Genomic DNA, 24582 nt, shown 5'->3' with positions numbered 1-24582 from the left:
TCTTTAATGGAAAAAGAATAATCTCAATTTTCCTCATCTTTCCTTTTCCTGAATAAAAGGTTTTCTAGATGTCTAGCTTTACTAGATGCTTTCCATCTTCAACTTAAGAAAAAATTAATTCATTCTGTGGAAGTTCCTATCGGTCTTTGATTAGGAAGAGTCTAACTTTTTATTTATGTGAAGGAATTCTCTTCATGAACATTCAGAGTCATTACATAATTCAAGTATCAGCTCCATTTAAGATTTTGTTTTAGACACTACTGGTTGCTGGCTTTAGGATGCTGTTGTTCTTTATTTTTTCTTCCTTGACCTTTCCTTGAAATGTAAATGAAAATTCTATTGATAATAATGTGTTTGGTGGGATTTTTGAGTTTGGGGATTTGGGGTTTTTTTGGGGGTAGGGGGCAGGAAAAAATTTAGTTGTAATAAGCACATGGTGAAACTGCTTACAGACTTACTTTGGAGATCCTGGAGGTACATGGCTCAGTGTTTCTGCACAGAAACCTCTTAACCTCAGATGAAATGAAGAATCATCAACTTCTACATATTAGAACACTATTCCTAAAACTCAAATTTGTGTAAAATAAATTAATATCCCTTAATCTATAATATTTTAATTTACCACATATACCGATATGCTAACAGTTGGTCAATATTTGCCTTACTAAGCTTACTAGACTTACAAGACTAAGCTCATTACACTGTTAGCTAGACTTGTCTTACTAGATGAATGTTAGAACAAACAAAAAATCTGTGCTCTTTGTTTAAAGACTTCCAGGTGAAGCTGTGAACCACCTAGATACACACTTTAAAAGTATATTATTATCAAGACCCTTGCAAGAACTGGCACATGACTTGACCTAGAGGTTTTTTTGGTCTGCATTCTGCTCATGATTATAAATAACCTGTGGATAAATGGAAATATTTGCTTTCTCAAATGCTAAAGATTGATGACCTAGGTGAATACTATCTGTGCCAAACAGAATCTAATAATACGGTCCCAGTCATGGCTAGTGCTGCTGTAAGTATATAATATATTCTGTGGACCCCCTAGAAACAGAATGGAATTGCATCTCCTGTGACATAAGACATATAGCCTAGTGTTTTGTTACTTTAATTTATTTCACTTAAATTATGAATTGGTCACCATAAAACTGAAACAGATACAGAAATACTGTTCTTAATTTTTTTCAGGTCTGACATAGACGAAGGTTCCATTTCTTCTTTGGAGTAATAGAAGAAATTGGGAAATGTACACTTTTATTTCTGGGACACCTCCCCTAGGATAATTAAGCAGGCCAAAGAGATCACTTTAAGTTGTCACAGGATTTGGTAAGAAGAGTCATGAAACGCAGCCAGGCAAGGGTTGTGGAAAAAAACCAAACTAATTAAAGTGCTGGGGAGAAATATCTAATAGCAATTTTTTGTCTATGATATGTGGTCATGGCTTGTGGAATGTTACTTGTATTTTGCCTCACTCTGCTACAGTTTATGGCCGTAGTTCATTCAGAGATATTATATAAAATTGGGATTGAAAATATTATTGAATTCTGACACATTTTTCACAATGGTTTTCAAATCTATGAAGCAAAGGAATGTGATGGCCTGTCAGTAGAGAAGTGGACACTGGCATAGTTTAGATGTGTGCAGATTCCATAGTAGTTTAGTATGAGATTCAGTCTACAATTAAGACACAATAGAGAACTGAAACTGTGAGCTAAGTATCTTAATTCATACTATTGTCAATAGAGATGAGGGGCTTGGTTCACCAAACGTGGGCTTCTAAGGTCTTTTGAGATGCCTTCTGGTACATGAGAAATATGCATGAAGCTAGAAGTTATGACAGAAAATGCATGGTAGTCCTATATCCTCTCTGAGAAGCATCTGGAAGTAAGGATGGATGGCTTTATGCATCTTAAATGTCTCCTGATGCTGAGGCTACTGAATTGCATCTCTAGTTCATAGACTATATTCTTTAAATCACTCTTCATTTAAAAAAAAAACAAACAAACATAAGAAATGTTTAATCACCTAGTTTACGTGTAGTCACCTAACTTCTAATATTTTCTCTTGAATTGAATCTCAGCCCCACAACTTAGTTCAGTTGCCTGAACACAAAGAACTAGAACTACTTGAGATGCCCTAAGGAGATGTCTCAGATTAGGGCAGGTAAGGCAAGAGACACTTTAACATAGACTCACATTGGCAAAGATCTTTATGTTTCCTTGCAAGGATTCTGGTAGAAGGTCAGTTCTAATCCTAACATATATAAGCTTTCACATAGCAAGTACCTGATACGGCTTTATTTCACAGGAAGTGCCCCAGAGGCCAGGAACCAAGCTGATTGTTTCAGACATTGTCTCTGCACTTGCTGTGGCATTGGTGATGGTGTCCTGTATTTCTGTTTGACCCAGAGGGTTGTTTTTAATGTCTCTGAATTGCTTTTAGTGTACCACTGCATCTTTATCATCATTAATCAGAAAGCCTAAAGTGACTTGGTCAGACTAGTCATCTGCACTATAAATACCTGCATCTAGTTGACATTTTTTTATCCTTCATTTCCCTTTGTAGTCTTTACTATCTTCAAGGAATTGTTTGCTTCATCCTAAAATAGATAACCTAATATAGGTCACATGAATTGTTCAAGAGAATTCTGTTTGTCTTTGTTAATGATAAAGAGCATCCAGACAAATAGTTCAAATGTAGATTATTTATACAACATAGGATTCTAAAGCTGGCTGAGATGAACACTCTCATTGTTTTTATCTTTAATATTATCAATCTGTCTTGATACAAGAAATGTTTAGAGTTTCAAATTTTCAGCTTCTATTTTGATATCACTATATAGACAGATTTGTATGGTGCAGAAAGTTACATAAAAGGAAAGGACTTGAAGATTCTGAACAAACAGGGACGTTTGATCTACTCAGTAAAATTTAAAAAATTGAAGATTTTTCTTGTGTGTTTCAAAAGTTGTTTTGAATCCCTTTTAAAACAGGGATTATTAAATGCTTAAGGCTGGTGAAAGAGTCATTTGTAGATTTCATCTGGCAGCCAATGATGACAGTAAAAGCGCTATTCACAATATCAAAAAAGAAATAGTTTTTGTGTAGTTAGATATTTTCTACACATAGGATAAGATTTGTCTCTGAGCAGTTAATAATTTACAACACAGTTTAAATGGATTACCCTAAAGATGACACATTTCCAGGGGAAGATCTGTGAATGCTTTTATATGTAAATGCAAAAAGACAAGGATGAGTAGTTATTTATAACCAAGATTTTTAAATTTTACGCAAAGTAAGGCTCCTAAATCCATTTAAAAACGTATTTTTAGGAGTCCTGAACCTCCAACTCCTGTTACATCCAAGGAGATCTTTAATGTTTTGCCTAGATTCAAATTATATTTAAAAGCTTAAATACACCTGGGTACCAGTATGTAGAGAGTATAAATTGTCATGGCTTTGTGGATATCAAAGCCAATTTATACAGATATAAAAATAAAAATCTTTTTTTGAGGGAAAAGTAAATATTAAATAAATTTCATTTCATTAAGAAAAGTATTTAAAGAAGGAATTAATAGTAGGGTAGTTGGTGGATGATGAACACACTACAGAAAAGTGGAGGAATGGAGGGCAGAGTGGAAACATCTAGGGAGAACATGGTAGAGGAAGCTCTCACACTTCCCCATAGCAAGTGGCATAGCTGGGGTCCATCTTAAGTACCAGTACATGAGTGCATGCAACCTGAGAAACATGACAGGAGTTCTGGATCGATACCGGCTTTTGGGAAGAACTGGCAAGGAAAACAAAAGTGGGAAGATGGTGCTGTATGCAAAGGAGCAGTACAAATGCACTGAGCTTTGCTAATCAATGGGTGATGGCTGTTTAAGAACTTACGGGCCAGGATCAGAGGGGAGACCAGCAAGGAAAACATGGCAGGCATCTGCTATGAAGAACCAAATTGAGAAGAATAAGTGGACAAAACCTTTCTTAAATAATAAGGAGAAGAATCACAGTCAAAAGCTCTGGGTTACTTTAATCACCCTGTTATCTATTAGAAGGGCAGTTGTTAGTCACAGCCAGAACAAGCTAATGTCTATGCAGGACAAAGTGGGTCCAAACAAGATATAAGGCCTATGGTCCACTACTAGCAATGTAATTGGATATTTTAACTACTCTACTCATGGAAAAGGAAGAGATGGTTATAGATGTGAAAGCTGACAGCAAACTTCACTGAAGCAACCGTGAGATGGTAGAATTCACAATCCTGAAAGAAGGAAGAAAAACAAGTAATAGAACAACAGCTCTGGATTCAGGAAAGCAGACTTGGTCTTGTTCAGGGAACTAGAAAGAGAGGCTGCTCTGAAGGGCAGAGATGCCAAGGCATGCTTGTTGAACTTAAGGGACCTGTTAATCTTCTCAAAGCTCAAAATTGTCCATTTTGGTGTACAGAAGCTTGAGCAAGCATTGCCAGAAAAGTTGAAAAGGACCTTCTGACTAAACAAAAATGCAAAAACGTGGAAGCTATCCAGGAAGGTATCTGGCTGTCCTGGAAGAATATGGAAACACTGCCAAAGCATGCAGGGAATTAGGAAAGCTGAAACTCAGCTGGAGCTGAAATTACTGAGGAATCTGAAGGGCAACAAGAAGGACTCCGAGGGGTATACCAATAGCAAAAAGAAATACTAAGGAAAATGTGGGGCTGCTTTTGAATGGGGTAAGTAATCTAATGACAAAGGACACAGAAAAGGTAAGATACTTGATGCCTTCTCATTGCTTTTAGGGTCTGTGCATGGATAGCCAATCCTGACTTGCAGCTATGCTAACAAGATAACCTGAGAAATTATAAAGTGTTACAAAAAGCAAGCTAGAATTTACCACCTGTGTCACAAATAACAGATAAGGATATGAAGTCAGCAAAATCAGGTCTCATTGTGAAAGGGCAAACAGCCAGCTGTGTATTTGAGTCAAGGTGGTATGGTAAAAGACAAGAACTGTTTGGGATGGGAGGGAGGAGGACGTTAATTTAAAGGGAAACGAATCATGGGATTGTGGCTGTTCTGGAGTACCTGTTGAACAGTCCTGCATCTTATAAACATGGAGAAGCAAAAAATTACAGGTTATTTTTTTTTTGGGAGTGGCCTCCAGAGATTTCTATCCAATCCCCTGCTCAAAGCAGATCTAATCATATCAGGCTGCTCAGGGTAGTGTCCAGTTGAGTCTTGAACAACTCCAGGGATGCCCTTCACAACATCTATGGGCAACTTGCTCCAGTGTTTGACTACCCTCACAGTAGAGACAATAAATCCTTTGTTCTAACCATATGTCTGACTTACTTCCACAACCTGGGAAGACCTGTGGTGGTTTCTGTAGCACCAATAAGGGAACACACAAAAGGGAAAAAATGGCCTTCCTATCAGTCTTTAATGTCTAACACTGCTGTGTGGTCTTCCTGGTGCCATGTACTTAGTAGTATGGGGAAGTGAAGTACTACTCATGGTAGATTAGGGTAGATTTCAGGACCACCTAAGTAAACTGGACATATAGAACTTCATAGGACAAGATAGTCTTCATCTGAGAGCACTAAGGGAGCTGATGCACTGGGTTTGGCTAGGATAGAGTTAATTTTCTTCATAGTGGCTTGTATGGGGCTATGTTTGGGATTTGTGACCAAACAGTGTTGATAACACACCCATGTTTTACTTATTGCTGAGCAGTGCTTACACAGCATCAAGGCCTTTTCTGCTTCTCACAACACCCCGCCAGTAAGTAGGCTGGGGATGCACAAGATGCTAAGGACACATCTGGGACAGCTGAATCCAGCTGTCCAAAGGGATATTCCATACCCATATGTCATGATCAGCAATAAAACCTGGAGGAAGAAGGATGAAGGAAGAATAGTTGGAGTTACGGTATTTGTCCTCCCAAGTAATTGTTATGTGTGATGGAGCCCCGCTTTCCTGGAAATAGCTAAACACCTGCCTGCTCATAGGCAGTAGTGAATGAATTCCTTGTTTTGCTTCGCTCATGCGTGCAGCTTTTGCTTTTGCTATTAAACTGTCTTTATTTCAACCTATGAGTTTTCTCACTTTTACCCTTCTGATTCTTTCCCCCATCCTGCTGCAGGGGAAAGAATGAGCAGCTGTATGGGGCTAAGCTGCCTACCGGGGCTAACCCACAACAGCTGACAACATTGTGAGTCTTCTCTCAAAACAGAAAAATTGAAATTTCACATCTATTTTCAAGGAAAAAAGGAAGGAAGATCTGGGGAATGAAATGATAATCAGCTTCACCTCATTACCCTGGAAGATTCTGAAGCAAATCCTGCTGTAAGTCATTTACACCTACATAAAGAAGGAGATTGTGAACAGCCAGCATGTATTTATGAAAACTGCTTTAGCAGCCTGGTGGTCTTCACTGGTGAGATGTCTGGCTGTGTGGGTGGGGGGAGAGCCATGTATGTAAATTACTTTGATTTTAGCAGTATTCTCACAGCCAGCCATAATATCTTTGCAGCCAAATATCCTGAAGTTCAACAACATTTGAAAAGGTTTATATTTAGGATGGAAAAATCCCATGCTCCAGTACAGGCTCAGCATTGCCAATTCGCTAGAGAGCAGGTTTCCAAATAATAACCTGGGAATCCTGGTGGGCAAGAAGTTAAACAGAAGCCAGCAGAGTAATCCCCATGGCTAAGAAGGCCAACAATAAACTGAGCTGCATTAGCAAGCACATAGGCAGCGGGTCAAAAAATGCTATCCCTTTCTACTGGGTATTGTGAAATTGCACCTGGAGTACTGTACGCAGTTTTGGACTTCCCTTTACAAGGAAGATACTCACAAACTGCTAAAATGATTTGGGGACAGGAGCACAATGTACAAGCAGCAGTTTTGCTGAGAACTTCTCCTTGGAGGTGCACAGTGAAAGCTCAAGAGGGAATGTACCCACTTTGCATTAAGAAAAAAATCTAATTAGATGTAAGGAAAACAATCTTCACAGTATGCATAGCCAAGCATTAGCACAAGCTGCTTGGAGAGACTGTGTAATCTGCATCCTTGGAGATATTCAGAACTCGATGGGACAAGCCTTGAGAGAATAGATCTAACTCTTAAGCTAATTGCATTTTTGAACTTTTCCCAGGTTTGAGCAGGTGTTTGCCTCCTATTCCCTCCAGATATCCTACATAAATTTATTTGATTTTATGATTTTGAGATATCTTAGTCTTATGAATGAATTAGAAGTGAACATGAATGTGCGGGTTAGTATATTGCAGGTTTTCCCACAACAATAAAATTTTATTATAGTTTGAAACCATTTGAAGTGATCTCAAGATCACATAAAACAGAAAAAAATGAGTCAAGGACCCAAAGCAAAGAATGACAGACATCGACAAGAAAATGAAGAGAATGCTTCAACAGTTTCAGAATTCATTTCTGTGTCCGTTAGCCCTATAGTAAAAAGAAGAGCAATGGCCTAGATTTGCTAATCAGTGTAATAGTATGTCACAGCAAGGATTTACAGAAATAGGAACTGTAAGACAGACTGCAATGGCAGTGTGACACGTGGTGGCTATTGTGGTTTTAAGGTTAAATGAGACAGAAAGAGGAAACTCTTAAACATACTATTTCTGAATAATTAATTCAAATTTTTCTCATCAATTCTCAAAATGAAGAAACATTAAGAAAGTAATTTTTTTCTTATGTGTCCTAAAAGTTTATTAAGGAATATTGGATAGTTGCACCTATTATCAATGCTTTGGGAAAGTCTAAGCAAATGCATCTTAAGGCAATGTAACCATGAAAACCATGAAAAATACTAATGACAGGAATAAATTGAAGATAAAATTCAGAAATAATAAGTGATTGCATACGGTGTATTTTTTTTATTATTATTATTTTAATATTTCATATGAATGTTACAATCACAACTATAATCTTTCAATAACATTTGCATTCCCTCAGGATCCCAAACTTTGTCTATCTAATATAGGCAAAAAATAATAATAAAAAAAATGCTTTCCTGTCCATCATAGTTGATGTTTATATGTAACTGAAAAAGAAAGATTAATGAGCCAATGTGCTTTTATCCAAGGAGCATAATTAGTCTGCTTTGCTGCCATGAATAATTAAGAGGGACATTTTAAAAGAAAACAATATGTTAAAGGCTAATTAAAGTTTTGGAACTTATGTGACAAGCCATATTATATGTCTTACTGTAAAACAATTTCAGAGCCAGGGTCACAGTTTTCTGAAGGCCTTGTTCTTTCTAATTGATACAATCTACAATACCTTTTTTTTAGCAGTATTTCTAACCAGAATTTTGAATGCTCTGTGTTTCTAAGTAAAAATGCAAATTCATTTCTACTTGTGTTTTAACATTTTTGTGCTACATTTGTGAAATATAGATAATTTCTTGAGCGATATAAAAATCTGGAACAAAATTGTATTTTAAGAAGGAATGAATGAGAAGACCTAATTTGCAAAGAATATTGCCAATAGCATTTGTATAGCGACAATTATGTGAATCTTTTTCATATTGCAGAGTCTGTGGATAACAAAAATTAAAAGAATTTATTCGCATGGAAATTATTCAGGTCCATTTGGTACAATTTTTGTCATTTATACATGAATAATGATGTACACAAAATCTGTGCAAATATTACCTTTCTTCTTCTGTTTCATTTACAACAAACAAGTAGAGCTATTTCCTGAGCTATTTATAGTAGAAATACCATTATATTTTCCTCCTGGGTCAGTTTTAACCTGGTTAACTGTGGGAACGTATCAATATTTATGTAATTGCAGGAGAGGTGTCAGTGTCTTAGCAAGAACAAGTGACAATAGACTATGAGAACTCTAGGCCACCTTTTGTTGTCAGTGAGAGTTTACACAGGTACATAATAGGATGGCAATAAATACTTGAAAAAAACTGTCATTTGGAGATGCCTATTTCTGTCTACTGACTATAAAGTCTAGCTGACATAGATGAAATGCCTAATTTTTAGGCAAGTAAATTTAGTTGAGATGAATCCCATCTTTTGTGTCAATGATACCTATTTTTCAGGAAAATTAAAAGTATGAACTGCTAAAAATGAAGCATGACAATTACCATATCCTGGGGTGCATTAAGCACAGTAGAGCTAACTGGTCAAAATAAGTGATTGTCCCACTGTATTCAACATTGGTGTGGCCTCACCTTGAGTTCTGTGTGCTGTTTTGGGCTCCAAAATATAAGAAACATATAAAAATATTAGAATGTGTCCAAAGTAGGGCAGCAAACATGGTGAGAGGACTAGAGGGTATGACATATGAGAAGCAGCTGAGGATACCAGGTTTGTTCAGCATAGAAAAGAGGAGACTGAGGGGAGACATTGCTGTCTACAACTTCCTCATGAGGGGGAGTGGAGAAGGAAGTGCTGATCTCTTCTCTCTGGTGTCTTGTCATAACACGCAAGGGAATGGCTTAGAGCTATGTCAGGGAAAGTTCAGATTGGATATTAGTAAAAAGTTCTTCACTTGTGTGAAAAGGGTGGCCAAGCACTGGAACAAGCTCCCCAGCGAAGTGGTCATGTTTGCAAGCTTCTTGGTGTTCAGGAAGTGTTTGGACAGTGCTCTTAGATATATGGTTTAACTTTTAGGTTGCCCTGTGTGGAGTCAGGAGTTGGACTCAATGATCATCGGTTCTATGAATTATGTGACGTGTTTATAGAAAGCATTAATAGTGCCTAATAGGAACCTATTATGCCATTAAATACTGTCAAATTATACAGTCAAAAGAAACCATTTTGTCTTTCTAGAAAAAAAAAAAAACAATGTAAAAATTTGCTGATAATTTGAAAAAATCTGTTTCATGGGAAATGATCAGAAAAATAAGTCTTTATTTGATTTGGAACAAGAACAAATTTTGAAATGCCAGTTTTCAGTTAAATAAGAAGTAACATCTTGCACAGCTCCAGTGATATCTGTGTGTGAGATAAAGGCTAAGTGTAGACATTTAAAAATTTGATTTTTGGCAGTAAAGCAAATAGCATTTGAAACTATTCCAGTCTTTAAAGGCTTATTCATGATTATTGGCTACTAGAACATTTCTTAAGGTGTTTCAGGACACAGTTGCTTATATAAAACGGAGTTTTTAGTTTGAATTAAATTCTTAGTACCCACACAAACAATCACGGTAGTAAATACAGAGGATATATCCAATTAATATACATAGGGAGAAGGTTGATCTTACTGTCATCAATGAAAAAGGGAATCCAGAAAAATGGCAGGAACAAGTGAAGGAAACACTGGTGTGAGACAACTGAGCTATTCTGAGGATATTCTGAATTCTCAATTTGAATGCTTTAGAAACTGACAGCTTTCACAGCTGTGGGAGATAAAGGTGAAGTAAAACCATATTTGCCTCCCAGATGAGCTATCTGCATTTTAGGCCTTATGGAGACATAGTGAATTTTTCTAAGATGCTGACACACAAAAGTCCAACAGTGCTACAGTGGTGAATGTGTTTTGTACTGATTGAAAAACTAAACCACGTGAAAATTCCTATGAGACTAGATGTTTTATTTCAAGGTAGAGTAATTCATAGAAAAATATCTCAAAGATGTGCTGCTGAAGAACTAAAAAACAACCACTGGCAGATTTCGTCAATCTCCACTAAACCTTAAAATTAAAACCCAAAACAAACTAAACAAAAAAAACCCTCCTATGATGAAGTCCTAGTAGCTGTTCTGACAAATTTCCATTTAGATCATTTTATGTACAGCTTAACTTAACTTGGTTAGTGTCTTGGACTGTTGTCCTTTTATACCTCTTTCATTAAACAGAGCTCTGCTTTCATGTTTTCATCTCTCCTTCATATTATCATATAAGTGCATAGTTATACAAAGAAATTTGGTAAAATAAATCAGATTTATTACTATGTCCTTCAGTTACTTTTCCACTGGTACACAATGCTCTCTTCGTAGCGTTACTGTGCTGTCATTTCACTCCATAACTGACTGGAGCAGAGAATTCTATCATTCTAGCAAACTAGTAAAGACTAGGAGTCCCACAGGAAGTCTGATTTTTGTTTCACTGCTGAATTACATTATATTTAAAGAATATCTTTCATAAAGGGACAGAAAAAATCCCATCCTTTGCATTTCAAGGTGACATAAAGTTTCTGAAAGGGATTACCACAGAACTTCTCTCACCCCCTCCCACCAAGTGTTGTTTGACACCTCTGGCTGAAATCCATTTTCAAAAGGATTTACCAGGTTTTCCATTATACAAAGACAGCTTCCAGAGATGCCCAAGTTCCTCATCCCTTAACCAGTCTTGCATTATAAAGGCAGAAGGACAGCACAGAGATGTGTTTTGACTATATATCATAGAATCATAGAATCATAGAATTGTCAGTGTTGGAAGGGACCTTAAAGATCATGTAGTTCCAAACGCCCTGCCACGGCAAGGGTCATCTCCCACTAGATCAGGCTGCTCAGAGCCCCATCCAGCCTGGCCTTAAAAACTTCCAGGGATGGGGCTTCCACCACCTCTCTGGACAACCTGTTCCAGTGTCTCACTACACCCTCATGGTGAAGAACTTCTTCCTAACGTCCAGTCTGAATCGTCCCATCTCTAGTTTTAATCCATTCCCTCTAGTCCTATTATTACCCGACATCCTAAAAAGTCCTTCACCAGCTTTCTTGTAGGCCCCCTTAAGACACTGGTAGGCCACAATAAGGTCTCCTCGGGGCCTTCTTTTCTCCAGACTGAACAACCCCAACTCCCTCAGTCTGTCCTCATAGAAGAAGTGCTCCAGCCCTCTGATCATCCTTGTGGCCCTTCTCTGAACACATTCCACCACATCCATATCTTTCTTGTAGTAGAGGCTCCAGAATTGAATGCAGTACTCCAGGTGGGGTCTCACGAGAGTGGAGTAGAGGGGGAGAATCACCTCCCTCCACCTGCTGGCCACGCTTCTCCCGATACAGCCCGGGATACAATTGGTTTTCTGGGCTGCAAGTGCACACTGACGGCTCATGTTGAGCCTCTCGTCCACCAGCACCCCCAAGTCCTTTTCTTCAGGGCCGCTCTCAAGCCAGTCACTGCCCAGCCTATATTGGTGCTTGGGATTGCCCCGACCCAGATGGAGGACCTTGTACTTGGTCTTGTTGAACTTCATGAGGTTGGCATGGGCCCACCTCTCCAGCCTGTCAAGGTCCCTCTGGATGGCATCCCTTCCCTGCGGCGTGTCAGCCGCCCCACACAGCTTGGTGTCGTTGGCAAACTTGCTGAGGGTGCACTCCATATGCCACTGTCCATGTCGCTGATGAAGATGCTAAACAAGACCGGTCCCCGTACTGATCCTTGAGGGACTCCACTTGTCACTGGCCTCCACTTGGATATGGACCCATTGACAGCCACTCTGGGTGCAGCCATCAAGACAGTTCTTTATCCACTGAATTGTCAGTCCATCAAAGCCATATTTTATCAGCTTGGAGACCAGGATGTCATGCGGGACAGTGTCAAAGGCTTTGCTCAGGTCCAGGTAAATGACATCAGTTGCTCTCCCCTTGTCTATTGATATTGTGACCTTTTCACAGAAGGCCACCAGGTTTGTCAGGCACGATTTGCCCTTGGTGAAGCTGTGTTGATTGTACCAATCACCTCTTCATTATTCTTCTGCCTTGCCCTCTGTTTCCATATATTTTTCTAAAACGAGGTCTTACAAAGCATTTCTTTTCCCCTATTTTCCTCTTGTTGTTTTCTGTCCTTTACCTACTCATCCTCTTGATTATTTTCTTTCTTTTTCATCCTTTTGTGTTCTCCTTGCACTGTTTACTAGAAACAGGGACTATGTAATGATCTGAATTTCAAGTATGCAGTCTTCTACTAAACAGCAATGTTTAAGGCTCAGGATTTTGTGAAAATTTATGTTCCAGCATGAGTAACAAATCAAGCCCAGACTATATTGTGTCCATATTTGAAACGTGTGTATTCAAATTGAGCTCTCATTTGCAATTCACTATTAAGGCTACTCTGAGTCTTTTACATTACTTAGTAAGTCTCCTGGCAAAAAAATGGGGCAATAATAATTTAAGACTCTTGAGGACCTAAACACAATTGTAGGCTTCTCCAACTCTTTCTAAAAAACTTTATTTATTTTTTTAATTAGGCTTCCTGTTTTTCTGTGATTTGGCCACTTTCAAACTCTGTTGAAAGATATAATTCTTCTATTACCTTTTTTGGGCTTCCTTTCTCCCTTTTGCCAAATTTTTTTGTTTGGTTTTTCTCTGTGCTTTATTTTTCTTCCTTCTATTTTCTACTGAGCAACCTATAAACTAGCCACTGAAATACTCTTAACAAAAGGCATAACTTTTAAGTCAAAAGAAAAAAAATGATTCACAAATATTACAAAGAAATGGACAAAGATATATATATGATTTATAGGTGCACGTTAAAAACTTGTAAGCCTGTCTGATCCTAAAATGAACAATGTACCTGAAAATAAGATCAATTCACTTGTGAGAGATCAATGCAAGGACTTCAAGAACCAGATCATTGAAAGCATGCCTCAAGGAAGTAATTCTTGAGTTGTTACAAAATAGAAAACAATGAATACCAATTCTCTTTGACAGAAAACTTCTAAAAGCAGAGAATTAAAACTCACTTGATGAAAATGGAATTTGTATTGTCATAGTAAAAATTCAGATTAGATTATTTCCAATATAGAACAGATACATAGTAGAAGGAAAATTTAAGACACTTATAACTGTTTTCCTATTCTTTAGGCGACTGGAAGATGAGATCAACTGATAAGTGTCTATGACAATCAGAAAAGCTGAGTTCATCTAAAGTGTAAAATGGACTGTATGTTGAGGAACAATGTACGATGTATACCACCAGATGAAGGTTGGTCATAATTCAGCTTAACAGCAAGGTAAGACCACTGCTTATTTCATCTGTGCTTTTTCCCTTATGTTCCCACATGCATACAGATCGTGTAAAGGCATCTTAAAAACTATAGCTGCAATTTTTTTTCTCTCTCATTTTTGTACACACAGGACATTTCCACTGTAAACTGCCTAAAATTCTCTCTCTAGTCTCTCTCGGGTTTTCGTTTCTTTTTCCATGTATCTTGTATTGATCTGTGTCTGAGCATTTGTCATGTATTATTAACTTCCTCAAAATCTGATAAAATTCCTTCTTGGTCCTTAATTTGAGCATTAGTCATTCTTTCATTTCCTTTGCCCTTTCCTTCCTTAAATATTTAGTTGATACTGCCTTGCCATTTTATCAGATTCTTTCTTTTCCAGTCACTCCTGTATGAATTCCCCTTGTGTTTGTCACAATGACTGGTATTGCTTGTGCAGTAGACCATCACTTCACTCAGAACACGACGTTTGATCTGAACGAAAAGCACAAGGGAAAAAGGAAGTTTAGATAGTCATATGTATGTGAATTGTGAACTCTAACACATTCAGAATTGCTTAAAAGATGTCTGCACTTTGTTAGGAAGTTCATATTCCTTCGCATGCTCTCCTGCACCATTTGTTGCCTTAGCAGTGTCTTGGCTCAGAGCCTTTTGCATTACCTGCTGATGCTGCAGGCTCTTTTTACTCAGAACAGTGGTCTGAACTCCTTAGTACACATCAGATATGAGAAGTTATGAGCATCTCTGAATAAAGATAAAATAATTTTTGCAAATGTATTTGAAATATTAATTAGATAAAGGTGTCCCCAAGGCATGAAAAAAATAATTAAAAATGGCAGTCATAACCAAAAACATACCAGAAGTTATCTTCATCTTGAATCCATTCAAATTAAAAAAAAAGAACACCCAAAGTAGTTTATTTTACTATGAAGACTCCACTGACCTGGCTGGCAGGTTAAACTGTCATTTCAACTTTGGGCTGAATTAAGTGTCTTTGAATTGACTGAAGCCTCTTTGTCCCCTTAAAACTCCAGCAGCTTCAGGATAGATTCTGGCAAGTTTGCCAGGCTCTAAACTTTCTATCAAAGCACATCTGGCTTGGCTGGTAAAATAAATTCTTGATTGCAATGTATTTGAAGTACTTGGCTTGAAGTAGTTCCCCAGACTTTAAATATCAGTCTGCCTGAAACACTACCAAGATGATCTTAACTACAGCCTTTTCCCTTAGCAATATGTTCTTTCTCAGCAATATGTTTCTAATTTATTCTTGCCACCTTCAAAATCATTGCTACATTGCCTGATACTAATTTACATTGAGTCTTCCCTTCTGGTTTTGAAGTCATCTCTACCACTCACCTCAGTTCTCCACTTGGAGCAGTAGTTCAGTTTGTTTTGTAGATAACTGCTTTTGCATTCTCTTACTGGAATTTAATGGTAATATGCTTCACCAGTCATCTTCAACATTTTTTTTTTCTTTTAACAGGCACCACTTTGAGAAAATAAAAGATTTTAGTCTCCTGAGATAACTCAAATGTCTTATCCACTCTCCCTCAGTTCCATTGCCCGATTCTGCCTACAGGACAGAAAACTGAGAACAGTTGTTGCTTCCCAGCCCTACCAGACTCATCCTCTTCATGCCCATCTGGGAAAAAAAAGCAAAAACTATCTGTCTACACCACTAGTAATCCTGAGAATTTCCTTAATGGCTTTGCACACAAAGAACTACTGAAGATGAAAGACCACGAAGTATATAAACAGGATCTTTCCTGATAAGGCCTAAAACTGTGCTGGTTTGTTGTTTTTTTTTTTTTTTTTTTCCCCACAGTAGAAGTTAAAGGAACAATGGAATCAAAGGCTTAATTTTAAAATTAAATTCTCTAGATAGCTTCAAATGGAGCTACCAGTGGTAATAGATGATGAAGTCCTTACTAATGATTCAACTCAAGAGCACATGAAGAGGAAACTCTAACAGAAGCTAGCATTTGAACTTAAACCACATCATTTTAGTTAGCCTGGGAACATCCTTATCCAGCAGTTAATCTAAAGTGTCTCACCTCTCAAAAGAAGAGTTGAACAGAGTAATAGGAGAGAGTGCATTACCTCATATTGTCTAAATATAGCATGCAAAAAGATTATACGGATGATCTTTGCTGTGGAGAAGTTGATGTAGGTGTTATTTCAATTTAACTCGCATCACCATGAGAGAACAGATAAAAAATATGGGACTGATTACTACTCTGAAAGAGAGTCAGGCTTCTGAACATGTGAATCATGAAAAGGACACCAGATAGTGAAGGAGAACAGAAGAAATACAAACTATATATTTAACACTATATATAGACATACAGCTATTGAAAATTAATAATAAAAAAAGAAAATTTAGACCGCTGAGATGGTAAAATATTAATATGATAACAAAGACATAGAAGACCATAAGATTACAGTCCTCAAATGGAAGGATCCAAATACTAAAAGCTAACATGGGAATCATGCTTCACCTGATGAGTTAGAAGAAGAAGGAATGCACCTCCACATATGCCCAGGCATGAAGATAGGGACAGAATCAGTGAACCTGGGTGTATGTGCTCTATACTGAAAGAGGATGAAGCAGTAGCTGCTCTAGCCAAGACCAGAACCACAGCTTGTACCTGGAATCACAACTGAGCACTAAAGGAAGCAGTCATAGAAAGGGATAGTGCACATAAAATGCAGGATCTTATCTAACCCTCATGTATTGTAAACATCACCATGTTATTCAAATAAAAATTAGCCTATCATCCCCTAGATTTCAGTCACTGAGACTTCAGTGATAGTAGGAGGATACTCTCTAAAGGTAAACATCTGGTTTATGCTATTCTGCTCTTTAGTTCCATCTGGAAAGATTCAAAGTAAATGAACAAAGGCCTTATATCTAAAAGTTAACATTTATCCCTTTCAGGTTTTGGAGTTTGGCTCTCATTTTATCATTTCTGCATATCATTACATAAAGCAGACTGAGAGTGTAACACGCTGAAAGGCTCAAATTTTGCTTCAGTCTAAAATTCTTTGAGATAATATACATTTTTTGCAGCTGTTAACACTTGAAAAATGTTTTTTACTTACTTCCTCCTTTTTTCTCTGCTTTTAATAACAAGCTAGAGACAGACCAATTTCTACACAATACATAACCCAGAACACATTGTGACTACCAATGTGCTTTTCTCCAAAGAATATATTTTTTCACCCTGAATGGAACATAAAATGCACAATTTATTCATCAGTAGAATTTCTTACAAAATTGATTTTTTGCTGTTTAAGTAACCTTAAAAGCACCAGAACTTCATCTTTTGTCCTTTAAAGAAAAGGACACCCCCACCCCTGATGGCTTATATTATGAAATACTGTCTCACACAGCATTCGACATTTGAGGGAGAGAATATCTGTTTTTCTTGCAATTAGTATTTTGGTACTTTTAGACTACAACTATTGTAGGGGAAAAAAAAACCCACAACAAAACCATTATTATATTACCAATCTTCTAAGTAACGCAGGCCAATGAAGTTCATCATATTAGTCCTATACTAAATTGAACTATTCATGCTTGATTGATGTATTACGTATATATGGATCCACTGGTCACATTTACAATGGCTGTAAATTTACCAACTCATCACTGAAGTACATATCATCCGGTGCTAAGTATCGTTGTCAAGAAGTAGGGTTGTTTTGTTGTTGTTGTGGTGGTTATTTACTAATAGTTACGTGCAGCTGTCAAAGTATAGTTTCGTAAAAGCAGATCCTGTATCCATAAAAGTGTTCTTCAGGCACATAATTACAACTTAGTTTGGCATATTTACAACAGGTATATTAGTTGCACATGCCTAAAACTCATGCAAGAGAACTAAATAACAGTTACCTAAAAACTAATGTGATGAAATGAGTGATTTCCAAGATATTCTCTATCTAAACAAAAGTCTTTTAACATCTTAAATTAAGAATTTCTGTGAAAGAGAATACGAGACAGGATTTTCAGCTCTATGTTCTTTCTTGCAGTTTACTTATTGAGCTGGATCTTAGAGTGTCTATTTTTTTTTCTAAAAAGTAATTGAAAAAATTATGACTGAAGGTTTTTCTACTGGAGTTTTAGAGACAGCAAAGGTTAAGTAGTCGTTGAAGTGGTGCAATTTACTCTCATTTCCAAAAGGGCAAGGATCATTGAGCTTTGAAGTTCCCTAGGTTTCAGGCAGCTGTTCAAGCAGTTTTATACTGTGGTCCATTCTGTTTCATAATATATATTTTTTTTGTTTTTAAACTCCTAAATAGGTATACAAATACTTTTTAATCCTTTTGGCACTATTATACTAAATACCCTACTGTACATTCGTATAGGGCTACCATATAATTTCAGATTGTCTAGCATACACATTTTAGAAAATGCAGTTTGTTACACAACAGAAGTCTGATCCTTGTTCAATTGTGATGTATCCTATGTACTTAAATAATCTTAAAAAAATATTTCAGGGAACACTATGTTAATTTTTTAAAACTCTTATCCTGACAAGTGTTTCAGAACAATCTGTGACAAACTGGAGTATCATAGAATAATTTAGGTTGGAAGGAGTTCCTGGAGGTCATTTGGTCCAAACTCATGCTCAGAGCAGGCTAGCTTCAAAGTTAGAGTGAGTTGTTCACAGTCTTATCTGTATTGGTTTTGAACATATCCAGGGTGGCAATTTCACAGCCTTCCCGGGCAACGTTTTCCAATGCTTTTACCATGCCTTTAACTGGCATGTGATAATGATGGTTAGAGCAGAGGTTTGGTGCTATCCTCCTCCTTGCACAAAAGTACCATTAGGTATTCTCTTCATAGCTTTTCATCCTCTTAACTTGCTTTTCTAACTCAAATTATTTGTCTTTAACTTTCATAGCAGTCATAGTGTACCCTCATATTATATGCCTCCCTTAAACCGTATTGCCACCTTAATGGCCTTTATGACCCTAAATACATTTTTCTTCAAGTACCTTTAGAGCTTTTTCTGACACACAACTTTTTGCATTCAGAAATATCTCTCCAGAAATCTCTCATGTAGCTATTTTATCGTTCTTGTTACTGTGTCTTTTTGATGTTCTCTTTCTGAAGCAGTAACATCTGTGGCACAATTAATAATGCTGAGACCTTTGTTCATTTTACTGAACAAAACCACTTCATGTATTCATATGCCAAAGGTGATCTACCGTATTTCTTTACTATTTCTTTACTTGAATTATCACATATAAGAATAGTTAGTTTTAAAGAGCAAGGTGAAGTGTGTACATAAACAAAAGTTAGGTCTTTGAACCCTTGAAAATAAAAGTAACAAAAAGAAAATACAATAGTTACTATTTTATTGTATTATTCTGACAGACAGTACCACGAAATTAATAACTGGGGAAAAGTAGCTGTTTACCTTACGGTGTTTGAATCTCTTATTTGTAAAGATGTAAATTAAGGATCATTTCTTACTAGGCTAACAGTTTTAGTAGAAATTGCAGATGATCGTTCCTGCTTCCAGCAGGAGAGCAGCTGCACATGGGCAATCATATAGGAATAGCTGAATAACTGAATTTTTATTGATGATTTGACTGGAAAATTATTAGCATTGAACTAACTTTTTGGGTTTTTTTACCAAACTCTTTCCAAAATGAAAACCCTTCAGATTTCATTTGTTTGATGTGAAACACTCCCCTTCACGCAAAGTAGAACAGTAACTTTGGAAGACTCAGAAAGAAAGTGATGTTAATGCATAAAAAATGTGTGTTATTATAGAATATTTTTGGTGTCTTCTTATATAAAAACATTCAATATTTGACTTCTATTTTGCTCTTACCAGGCTATTAGGCGGAACCATACACATATATCATGTGCACTAAATTGAAGATGCACAAGTAACAATTAGACACTGTAAGAAAGATGTGCATATAAATGCTCTTCTATGCCTGAAGTAGTGTAAGAACTGTCACTTTGTCTTTGTTGTATTTTTAAATTTAGTGCCATCTATAATAGGAAGAGGATTTAAGGATACAAAATCCCCAAATTCATCTTTTTAAAAAGTGAATGCTTGTATGTCTACTAACTTCACTTTTATGACTAATTTTGTGTTATAATGGATAAGAAAACAAAAGTTTGTTTTCTTTTGGTTTTTCTTGTCTCAGAGTGAAACATTTTAATATGTCACTAGAGATATAAAATGGCAGCTTTATGCCTTGTGTTGTAAAACCCTTGACACAAAGCACTTTCTCCTAACCATTCTACATCACTTCATAGAAGTGCTTAGTTCCTTTCCGAGTTGAGAAATAACAGATTTGTTTTGAGTAAACACCCTCATTTGTAAATTCATTAAATTATTTTTAAGATATCCTACCTTGATGCATGCACTTTGCCAGTTAGAAAATGGAGATACAAGGTTTTGGTGTCACTTGTAATGTATCTCCCAATGACTGGAATTCTCACACTTGGTTTGCCTATCATTCTGACTTTTGTTCACCCAATAGCCACAATGTGATACTGTGTTTCACATATGTGATGACAAACTATAGACTCGTCATTTTCTGAAAAGGCAAGTTCTTAATATTTTCCTTTTCATGAAGAAAAATTTTGTCAGAAGTAATGTTACTTGCAAAACAAAGTATGAATATAAAGTACATTGCACTGTATATACAATTGTTGGCAAGTCAAATACACAAGCACAAGTTTTGCGTACACGTTATTGTACTAAAGTGAATAGGTTTCTACTGAAATGTGATATGTTGCCTAACCTACTAATCTACCTTTCACTGATGGTGAAAAAGTACTGCCATAAGTCATTCTGAAGTACATGCAATGCTTATGTCCCACAATATCACACAGTTGAAATGACCTGTGAAAGTAAAACAATTAAAATAAATTTTTGCAAGACAATGGAAAATGTATTTATTTAAGCAAATCCAGTTTTAAATTCTAAGGATACAGAGGCCTTCTACATTTGATATTAATTTTCTGTTTCATATACATTGAAACATCATAAGTATTTATCTTAAATTCATAAACATATATGCTCACTAGTTCTTTCTTAGATTATTTGATGGGAAAGGAAAAATTTTTGTATTTCTAAAATTATATGCCAAAAGTACTTATGGATTAGTAAGACTTAAAATTTATACTCAGCACAAGATGAGAGCTTGATAATAAAAAAGGAATTTAAAAAATTGCATACTGCTAAGGAGAATTAGATCTAACAGGATAGTTCTAACATTGAAAGAGTTGAAACTGTAAGGAAAACATAAAATGTGTCAAAACAAATGTTTTACCATTTTGGCCATTTTATAAGCCATTTACTATGCCTGTTTTTTGAAATCTTTAAAAATAGGACCTGACATTGTTTATTAATTTATTGTTTTTCCCTGGTTAAGAAGTACAGGTTAAAAGGAGGTTTTCAGTTTAAGAGAAGGTGCCTGTGTTAGGAGACTTTAAAATGCTTCTTGTTCTCTATGAATATTCTACTTTTTTTTTTTTTTTTTTTTTTTTTCCCCTACGAGGATAAGTGAAGATAACATCTGGAAGAGTAAGGACAATGTCTGAAAAAGAGGAAACTGGAAAGAGAAACACAGTTTATAATATTTCCACAAAATTTCAAAGTGCACACAACTTCATAAACATGCCTAAAAGGATGAATCCATAAACCAAATCTATGTTCCTAGAGGCATATAGACACAATGATCAAAATATCCAAAGATGAAAAGTCCCTTACAGAGCCTAAACTGGAAACTGTCCTAGTTTCAACCGGAATAGGATTATTTTCACAAGAAGTTGGGAGGGGACACAGTCAGGGACACCTGACCCAAGTTGGATAAGTGGATACTCAATACCATGTGACATCATGCTCAGTATATAGCTGGGGGAGCCGGCTGGGGGGCAGGAATCACTGCTTGGGAGCGGGCTGGGAATTTTGGGTTCTGGTCACTGATGGTGGAATTGTGCACTAACTGTTTTTGTATATTCTTTTAGCAGTATTGTTTTTGTTGTTTTTCACTTCCTTTACTGTTTTGTTGAGCTGTCTTTATCCCAGTCCATGTGTTTTGACTTTTTCTTCTGTTCTCCTCCCCATCCCACCAGGGAGCGGGGCAGGCATGAGGAGTGGCTGTGTGGTTCTTTGTTGCTGGCTGGGGCTAATCCATGACAAATCACTTTAAAATGTTTTGAATGCTCAGAAGCTGTTGATTATCTGCTTCTGGAGAAGATCCTTTAAGTCAAATCAACCCAAGAATGCAAAGAACTGGAATTTTTCTATTCCTTTATGTGAAATATTACTTAAACTGTGAAGTACAACCACGCTTTAGCTTAATGTATCTTAGAGATTGTAATTCATAATGTTTTCAAGTAAGGCAAGAGGCATTATTTTATTTATCTTTCCTCTGAAAAAGACATCTAATGTAAAAAGAAACCCCAAAATAGAAAATGACTCATCACATGTTTCACAGGGCATTTATACAAAACAAATTTCCGTTTTGATGACTCTTTTTGCTGTGAAGATCTTACAGTAGTTACCATACCAGGTTTCCTGATCTGAACAAAGGTCTTTTATTCATCATCCCAGGTTGGCTCTCCCTCCCACCCATCTAAATGATGCAGAATTGTCACTTACAGCAATGAAAAGGCAAGCAAAATGTTGTATGATTTGTTGATTCTGGCTTCTGTTGTCTTCTTGCAGCTGCTATGATCTGAAGCATTAGATTCTTGATTCAGCTGGGTTTCAGATTAATATTTACTTGCTTGTAATTTAATAAAAAAATAAAAATAAAAATAAAAAAGTTTGACAATGATGTCCACCTTCAGGAGTGAATGCACTGGGATAATTAACAAAAAAAGCAAGACAGATTTTCAAGAATTAGTCACAAGAATCAGAAAAAAATCATGTTTCAATACATAGTATAAAATACTAACTGGGATACTAAAATTGTGCATAGACCAGAAAAAACAAAAATTAATTAAAAACGATCAGATTTTTCTTGCTTTTAGACTAGTAAGCAATTTAAAGAGGGTCTATAGCATTACTTGAGAAGGAAAGGCCTAAGTTTTCAGAAATTTTCAGTATTGACTCTATCTTCTTCAGTTAGGAACAGCTGACTATTTAGCATCATTAAAGGGAGAGAAGAATTAAATCATTGAGAGCTTTTGGAAAGTTTCATCTGTCAAGACTATTTCTCCTGTTAGGAAGTACTGAGGCAGTTTCTGATTCAGTCATTGGTACATCACATTACGACAATAAACTTGAAAGTTTTAAGCCTACATCTCCAAGACTAATCAGTAGCTTTCTGTCAGTTGTTTTTTGTTTAAATCTAGACAGAATAAGACTGTGATTACATTTTACCTTCCCTCATATTGTAACTCCTAACATTATAGAACTTGAATAATGATGATCCTGCACTGCTATTTTACATTATCACTTAAGAATTCTAACACATTAAATATGAAATATTGTATCAGAATTTGCCCAGAGTGTCTCTATGGTCCCTCTGCTGTCTACAAAGCTTTCCAAAAAAGGCATGTCTTAGATCGTGTGTGAACGTGACACATTTAATGGACGACTGCACATTACAGGCAGGCAGGAGGTATTCTCCAGCTCCTTAGATTATGTAAACAGGATCTGGTCTCTTAGGACATTGTTCTATTTTATTGACTACTGGTACCACATAGATACAATAGTGAAACAAAAAAAATAATAAGTTCTATTTAGTAAAACTTTTAGTGCAGTATCCATCTCACATAAATTCTCATATAAACAGTATAGATGTCTCAAATTGCCCTAGTTGCTATTTATGCTCCAGACAAACAGACATTTCCAGAGAACAATTCCTCTGACCTAACTTAGATTGTTAATTTTTTTCCTTTTGTTTCACTATTGATTATAAAGTGATGCCAGAAATATCAGCTCATATATAAACTGCATAGTAAATATCTAAAGGTGGAGTAAATGAATCCCACTGTTAGTTACAAATTTAAGCAACAAAGAATTCATGTGAAGCAAATCCACATAATCATTTCACTTAAAATTTCACTACTGGATACTTCTGTCTTTGCTCTACATAATTTCCCTGAATAATTTTTGACAGTCTTAGATCTGGAGACTTGGGGTTCAAAGCAACTTCCAACATCAACCATTCTGCAGTTCTATGATTTTGTGGTTCTTGGCCTGTGTGAGGAAAAAGAACACGACTCTTGTACAGTCAGACTCTGTTGGTGTATACAGAACTTAGTTTTTACCAGGCATGGGTCATGAAAAATTAGAGGTTGAAGGGATGGCGAAAGAAAGGGAAAACATGGAACTGAAGTAATAAAGAATTATCTGCAAGGTAAATACTAAGATGGGAAGGACTCAAAAAGAGGAAGCAATTATTACTCTCTGTTTCCATTTACTTTATTCATCATAGCTATAGGATTTTCATGGAGTTTTTAATGATTATGTTCCAAAGACACATTGCTGAAACTTGATGAATAGCTATAATATAATTCAAAGGACTAAGTAACTAATCAGAACATAGCTTTGAAGTGTCAATCATATCCTAAAGTGGATTATGCCAGCACAATTACGATTCATTACTTTTGTATTAAAAAATGTATATGTGAATAGTTTTATAGGTTTTGTGCATACCTCCTTCTGCCATGGAAGAC

General features: G+C 36.4%; 1 long non-coding RNA gene across 1 annotated transcript; it reads left to right on the top strand.

The window, feature by feature from the left end:
• The first annotated feature begins 1202 nt into the window (after positions 1-1202).
• On the top strand, positions 1203-23997 carry LOC141733200 (uncharacterized). Its single transcript, XR_012584240.1, has 3 exons — positions 1203-6331; positions 13774-13922; positions 15400-23997. It is a non-coding gene; the product is annotated as an uncharacterized LOC141733200 (long non-coding RNA).
• Positions 23998-24582: the final 585 nt, after the last annotated feature.

This window comes from Larus michahellis, chromosome 1, assembly GCF_964199755.1.
Source record: "Larus michahellis chromosome 1, bLarMic1.1, whole genome shotgun sequence".
Lineage (NCBI taxonomy): Eukaryota > Metazoa > Chordata > Aves > Charadriiformes > Laridae > Larus > Larus michahellis.
This window is presented reverse-complemented; position numbering and strand designations above follow the sequence as displayed.